This window comes from Hipposideros armiger, unplaced genomic scaffold (assembly GCF_001890085.2).
Source record: "Hipposideros armiger isolate ML-2016 unplaced genomic scaffold, ASM189008v1 scaffold_121, whole genome shotgun sequence".
In the NCBI taxonomy this organism is placed as follows: Eukaryota; Metazoa; Chordata; class Mammalia; order Chiroptera; family Hipposideridae; genus Hipposideros; species Hipposideros armiger.
In genome coordinates, this window is record NW_017731471.1 from 884434 (window position 1) to 892193 (window position 7760).

Sequence of the window (7760 nt, forward strand, 5' to 3'; positions counted from 1 at the left end):
GCGGAATTCTTCATTAACTCTACTGTGTGTGTGTGTGTGTGTGTGTGTGTGTGTGTGTGTGTGTGTAGTATTTAGGGTAGTCTACATATAAAAATCATGTCATCTGTGAACAAAGATCATTTTACTTCTTCCGTTCCAATTTGGATGCCTTTTATTTCTTTTTCTTCACTAAGTGCTCTGGCTAGGACTTACAAAATACTATGTAGAATAAAAGTCGTGAGGGTCAGCATCCTTGTGTTATTCCTGATCTTGGAGGAAAAGGTTTCAGTTTTTTGCAATTAAATACAGTGTTAGTTGTGGACTTTTCATGTAAGCCCTTTATCAAATTGAAGAAATTCCCATCTATTTCTAGTTTTCTGAAGAATGTTTTTATCATGAAGGTGTGTTGAACTTTGTCAAATACTTTTTCTGCATTTGTTGAGGTACTCTTGTTTTTGTTTTTGCCTGTGTTCTAATAATATGGTATATTACATTGATTGATTTAACATTTTTTTAAATTTATTTTTTATTAGTGTCAGGTGTACAAAACAATGTAATATTTAGACATTTACACCTCTCACAAAGTGATAACCCCTTCCCCCAATCTACTACCCCTCTGACATTGCTGTTACAATTCCATTGACTCTATTCCCTATGGTATACTCCACATCCTGTGACAATATATATATATACACACACACACACACACATATATATATATATATATATATACACACATATATATGTATATATATATATATTAAATTATAGTTGACATTTAGTATCATTCAGCTTCAGCTTCAGGTGTACACTGCAGTGGTCAGGTACCTGCATTGATTGATTTTTGTATGTTGAACCAATCTTGCATTCCTGTGATAAATTCTACTTGGTCATGGTGTATAATCCTTTTTATATGTTGCTGGATTTGGATTGCTAGTATTTTTCTGAGGGTTTTTCTATCTGTATTCTTCGAGATATCAGTCTGTAGTTTTCTTTTCTTGTGGTACCTTTATCTTATTTTGATGTCAATGTAACATCAGCTCATAGAATGAGTTAGTGTTACCTCCTGTTCTGTTTTTTGGAAGAGTATGTAAAAGATGTGTATTATTTCTTCTTTAGGTGTTTGGTAGAGTTTACTAGTGAAGTTGTCTGGCCTAGAGTTCTTTGGGGAAGGTTTTTTTTCCCTCTATAATTTCAATTCCTCTAATAGGAATTGGATTGCTTGTTTCTTTCAATAAAGTAGTCCGTTTAATCTAAATGTTGAGTTTATTGACATAAAGGTGTTTATACTGCTCCCTATTGTCCTTCTAATGTCTGTAGAATCAGTAGTGATATCACCTCCATTGTTTCTCATTATGATAATTTGTGTTGTCTCTCTTATTTTTCCTTATAAGTCTGTATACAGGTTTATCAATTTTACTGATCTCAAACCCCCCCCCATCTTTTGCTTCTGTTTATTTTCTCTATTTTTCTGCTTTGTATGTCATTGATTTTTTCTTTTTAATTTTTCAATTATAATTGACATTCAGTATTATTTTATATTAACTTTTGTTGTGATCTTTATTATTTTTTTTCTTCTGCTTACTTTGGGTTTAATTGCTCTTGTTTTTTCTAGCTTTTGAAGGTAGTACCTGAAATCATTGATTTGAAATCTTTCTTCTTTTTTAGTACATAAAATTTCCCCTAACTACTGCTTTAGTGTCATATTAAAAATTCTTCTGCATTACATTTTCATTTTAACTCTGTTCAAAATATTTTCCAATTCCCATTTTTATTTCTTCTCTGACCCATGGGTTATTTAGTAGTTAGTTTCCAAATATTATGGCATTTCCAGAGATATTTCTATTTTTTATTTCTATTTTAATTCCATTGTGGTTAGAGAACATACTTTGTTTGACTTTTATTCTTTTGAATTTAGTGAGACTTATTCTGTGGTTCAGAATTTGGTCTGTTTAGTTAATGTTTCATCTATACTTGGAAAGAAAGTGTATTCTGCTGATGTTAGGTGGACTATTCTGTGAATGTCAGTCTAGCGAAATTGGTTGATAGTGCTGATCAAATCCACTCTATCCTTGCTGGCTTTCTGCCTACTTGTTTTAGCAATTATTGAGGGAGGAGTACTGAGATGTCTGACTAATCTTGTGATCTTTTTTCTATTTCTCCTTGCAGTTTTTTTTCACTGAAAAATAATGAATAATTCCCAGCTCTTTTTATGGAAGCAGTGTAACCTTTATACCAAAACCTAACAAGAACATTACATGTAAGGAAAATCTCTTTCAATAAATGGTAACAGATTAATTCAATAGTCATATGGGAAAAATGAGCCTTAAAAAGTAGTTCCAGATGAAACATAGACCTAAATTATGAAAGGTAAAATAATAATGATTGTAGTACAGTACTGTTCAATAGAAGTATAATGTGAACCACACATGTAATTTAAACTTTTCTAATAACCACAGCAAAAAAATAAAAAGAAATGGGAAATTAATTTTGATAATATATTTTATTTAACTTAATATATACAAGTTATTGTCATTTCAATATTTAATCATTATGCAATTATTGACATAGTTTTACATTTTTTTCCCTACTAAGTCTTGGAAATCCAGTATGTATGTTTGACTTAGAGCATATCTTATTTTCAACTAGTTACATTTTAAGTGCTCAATATCCACATGTGGCTAGTGTTTGCTGTAGATATAGAACATTTGCAACATTGCAGAAAGTTGCAACATTGTAGCACTATTGGACAGTGCTACACTTGTCCCACCTTCTGGATATTTGTATTAGTTAATGTTGTCATTTAACATCATCCTTTATTCCCTGTTATTTCCCATAAATTGGAAGTTAGCTATAAAGGCTTTATTGAATAAAGGTTAAAGATGTTTTTGTTTTTAAAGATTTTTATTGGGGAATTGAGGAGGGGAATAGTGTTGGGGAATTGGGGAAGGGGAACATTTGTGTTTTTTCTGGGACCCAAGTCAAGTTGTTGTCCTTCAATCTTAGTTGTGGAGGGTGCAAGCTCAGCTCCAAGTCCAGTCCCTGCTTTCAGTCTAGTTACGGGAGGGGGCATAGTCCACCATCCCATGCAGGAGTCGAACCGGCAACCTTGTTGCACACTGTGCCATCCAGCTGCCCATCAGCAGCTTGTGGCTGCTCAGCTCAAGGTGTCGTGTTCAATCTTAGTTGTGGGGGGGTGCGGGGAGTGGGGCGCAGCACACCGTCCCATACTGGTGTCAAACCGGCCACCTTGCTGCTAAGAGCATGCACTCTCACCAGCTCAGCAGCAGCTCAGCTCGGGTGCAGCTCACTGGCCCATGTGGGAATCGAACCAATGACCCTGTTGCTCAGAGCTCGCACTCTTAACCAACTGAGCCACTTGGCCAGCCCCCTAGATTTTTTTTTTATTAAAGTTTATTGGGGTGACAATGGTTAGTAAAGTTACATGGGTCTCAGGTGTACAATTCTGTAATACATCATCTGTATATCACATTGTGTGTTCACCAACCAGAGTCAGTTCTCCTTTCATCACTTTATATTTGATCCCGTTTACCCTCATCTACCACCCGTCTCCCCCCTTTACCCTCTGGTAACCACTAAAGTATTGTCTGTGTCTATGAGTTTTTTGTTTCTTTGAGAATACTTTATATCGTGCATAGGAGACATACAATGCCTGGTTGGTCCACTTTTAGTGACACTAACATTGATCTCGGAGTTAAGGTTTCTATGAGTTTTTGTTTCTTTTCAGAATACTTCATGTTGTGCATAGGAGACATACAGTGTCTGGTTGGTCCACTAGTAGTGATACTAACATTGATCACTGATTTAAGTTGGACTTGTTCCTTCGAATTTTTTCTTGCATTCAAGGAAAAACTAAAGGTTATCTGGAAAATATTGCAGAATGTTAGTTGCTCACCATTTTTGAACTGACCAAGAAGAAATCACTTTTCCCTTTCAACTTTCTCTTCTTATAGGAAAATTCAGAGGTGGTTTGTCNAGCTGTTGTTCAGCATCTTAGCTGTAGAGGGCAGTGTCACTGGTCCTCATATGTGGGATCCGAACCGGGGCCCTCTGGCGTCCCAAGCCAGCTCTCAACCATCACGCCACTCGGCCAGCCCTATGATTTTTTTTTTAAGACTCCGCATACAATGTTTGTCTTTCTCTGTCTAACTTATTTGCATAATATCCTCAAGGTTCATCCAGTGTTGTTCCAATAGGCAGGATTTACTTCCTTTTATGGGTGAATAGTATTCCATTATGTGTGTATAATTATATATATATATATATTTATATAATATATATGTTTACGAACTCATCCTAGAAAAAGTGCTACATACCTCATTGATAAATATCCTTTAAAGTACTCCCCTTGGGAAGCTATGCCCCGACGCCAGTACCTAGTCCACCCTTCAAAGCAATTTTGGAACTCTTTTTCTGGAATGGCCATCAGATCTGTCGTTGTATTATCCTTGATGTCCTGAATGTCATCAAGATGTCCTCCTTTCAATATTTCCTTAATCTTCAGGTAAAGAAAGAAACCATTGGGGGCCAGATCAGGTGAGTAGGGAGGGTGTTCCAATACAGTTATTTTTTTACTGGCTAAAAAGTCCCTCACAGAGAGTGCCACGTGAGCTGGTGCATTGTCATGATGCAAGAGCCATGAATTGTTGGCAAAAAGTTCAGGTCGTTTAACTTTTTTTTTTTTAAATTTTTAAAATACAGCCGTGCTGAGAATGAGCCCCTTGTGGTTAGTGTGCGTTGAAGCGCACTGCCTGCGTAACTAGAAGACTTGACGGAGGACGGCCCTGCTGCACGCTGCTCGACTCCCCCGCCGGGGTGGGATCGCTTGTTGGTGGACTTAACAGTGTAAGTACGGAGGGTCTACGTGCCTGCGCACGCGGCACTCTCTGCCTCAAGGTCCGGGGACTTTCCCCTAGGTGCAAAGTAAGGAACTAGTCCTTAATCTGTTGCCTAGGTTGTCTTAACTTTTTTACACAGACTTTTCAGCACTTCCAAATAGTAATCTTGGTTAACTGTCCAGTTGGTACAAATTCACAATGAATAGTCCCTCTGATATCAAAAATCTTAGCAACATCATTGCAACAAGTTTTCTAGCTTAATTGTCTGACCTCCATGATGTAAGATAAGGGTCGAATTTCATTCTTTTGCATGTTGATATCCAGCTTTCCCAGCACCTTTGTTGAACAAACTGTCCTTTCCCCATTGACTGGTTTTGGCATCCTTGTGAAAGATCATTTGACCTTACATGCAAGGGTTCATTTCTGGGATTTTTATTCCATTGGTCTATCTGTCCATCTTTATGACAATTCCACACTCTTTTGATTAATCTATGTTTGTAATATGTTTTTTTTAAATTGGGGAATTGGGGGAGGGGAACAGACAAGTCACTGTCCCCTTGCTCCTCAGTCTAGTTGTGGAGGACGCTGCTTCACTGGCCCATGTTGGTATTATCATTGCGCTGTTCCCAGGTGAGGCAGATCTGCCGCCGGCCACTAGACAGCCGCTCACAGCGGCTCTTGACAGCTCTCGGGGCTGCCAGCTGCTCACACCAGCTGCCAGCCACCCACGGTAGCCCATGGCAGCCCTCTGCAGCTTCACTGCAGCCTCCGCCATCGCAGGAGACTCACTGGCATCCCAGCTTCAGGTCGAGCTGTTGTTCACCATCTTAGCCATAGAGGGTGCAGCATCACTGGCCCTAACGTGGGATCGAACCAGGGCCCTGCTGCTCAGAGCCGGCGTCACAAGCCAACACTTAACCAATGCTCCACTCAGCCGGCCCCTTTGTAATATGTTTTGAAATCAGGAAGCATGAGACTTGAACTTCGTTCTTTTCCCAGATTGTTTTGGCTAATTGGAGTCCCTTAAGATTCCATGTGAATCTTAGGATAGATTTTTCTGTTTTTGTAAAAATACCCTTTGTAGTGATTGCATTGAATCTGTAGGTTGTTTTAGGTAGTATAGGCATCCTAACAATATTAAGTCTTCTAATCTATGAGCACAAGATGTCTTTCCATTTATTTGTGTCTCCTTAATTTCTTTTTTTTTGTTTTTTTAAAGATTTTTTTATTGGGGAATTGGGAGATGGGAACAGCGCTGGGGAATTGGGGGAAGGGGAACAGACAAGTTGCTGTCATTTTGTTCTTCAGTCTAGTTGNAGTGTCACTGGCCCTCATATGTGGGATCCGAACCGGGGCCCTCTGGTGTCCCAAGCCAGTTCTTAACCATCACGCCACTCGGCCGGCCCCAGAAGCTTTTAATTCTTATATATCATGCCTTTAGTATCATGCTTAGAAAGGCCTTACCTACACCAACATTATACTAATTTTTGCTTATACTTTCTTCCTGTACCTTATGTATTTTACATTTAAGTCCTTAATTCATCTAGATTTTATTTTATTTTAAGTATATGGCGTAGGGAACTAACTTTATTATTTTTTTCAAAATGATTAACCAGCTGTGCCAATGTTGTTTGTTAAGTGAGCCACACTGTTTCCTCACCTACTTGATTGTCACTATTTTCTATATGTAGTTATATAGAGAGAGTCATATATAGAGAGACAGCCTCCTTATCACTCTTTCAGAATTTGTCCGTGTGTTCTCAAATGTTAATTCTTTCATATGAACCTTAGATTAATTTGTCAGTTCTCCCCACCTCAAAATCCCACTGAATCTCATAAATTTATAGACTGATTTGGGTACACTTCATCTTTTTTTCGTTTGTTTTTTTTATAATATCTTCCTATACATTTCTAATTAAGTTTATTACTGAGTATTAAAAATAATTTTTTTCAGGGAGATGTGGAGGAATCGTCTACCATTATATTTTATAGATAATTATTGTTAGTGTATAAGCAATTGATTTTGATAAATTTAACTGCCACCCTTATTAAATGCTCTAATACCTTTATATTAATTCAATCTTAATGAACTCTGTAATTAGAGTGGACCTTTAAGGAAAGCAAGCATATCATTTAATTACCATAAATTTTCTATAAAATGTATAAATTAATAAAAACTGTTATCTGTTCATTTTACTTGCTTTTTTCATTAGATCCCTATATAGATCCTTTTTCATCATATAACCCTATAATACAGGTAAAGAAGCTATTCATTCCCATGTTATTTAGGACTATGTCAGAATATAGTTTCTGTCTTTCCTGAATTAGAATCCCCAGAGGTGTTGTTAAAAATGCAGATTCCATAGATGCAGACAATAGTTTAGTGGAAAGCAGAGGGTAAGGGGGGAAGTGGGTGGTAGATGAGGGTAAAGGGGATCAAATATATGGTGATGGAAAGACGACTGACTCTGGTTGGTGAACGCACAATGTGATATATAGATGATGTATTAACAGAATTGTACACCTGAAATCTGTGTAACTTTGCTAACAATTGTCACCTCAATAAACTTTAATAAAAAAAAAGAAAAGAAAAAAAATGCAGATTCCTGGACATCACTTCTCTCCTAATGAACTAAGATCTTTGGGTGTAGAGCCTGGTAACATGGAGTTTTAGAATTCTTCCCTAGATAATTCTTAAGTACCAGTATATTGACCTTTGGGAACCATTGGAGTGAAAACTGAGGCTCTGAAAAGCAATTAAGTAACTTCCCCAGATTTCCATAGGTAATTTAGTCTTTTTCTTTTTTTGTTTTTTTAAAGATTTTTTATTGGGGGATGGGAACAGCACTGGGGAATTGGGGGAAGGGGAACAGACAAGTTGCTGTCGTTTTGTTCTTCAGTCTAGTTGTGGAGGACGTTGCT

At 37.3% G+C, this 7760-nt stretch overlaps 1 protein-coding gene across 3 annotated transcripts in view; it reads left to right on the plus strand.

Moving 5' to 3' along the window:
* ATP7A (ATPase copper transporting alpha) overlaps positions 1-7760 on the plus strand; it is a 137243-nt gene that overhangs the window by 29576 nt on the left and 99907 nt on the right. For all 3 annotated transcript variants that reach the window (XM_019648195.1, XM_019648198.1, XM_019648197.1), the window contains exon 2: positions 4702-4845. The gene's annotated coding sequence lies outside the window, so the exon portion shown is untranslated. The remainder of the gene's footprint in view (positions 1-4701; positions 4846-7760) is intronic.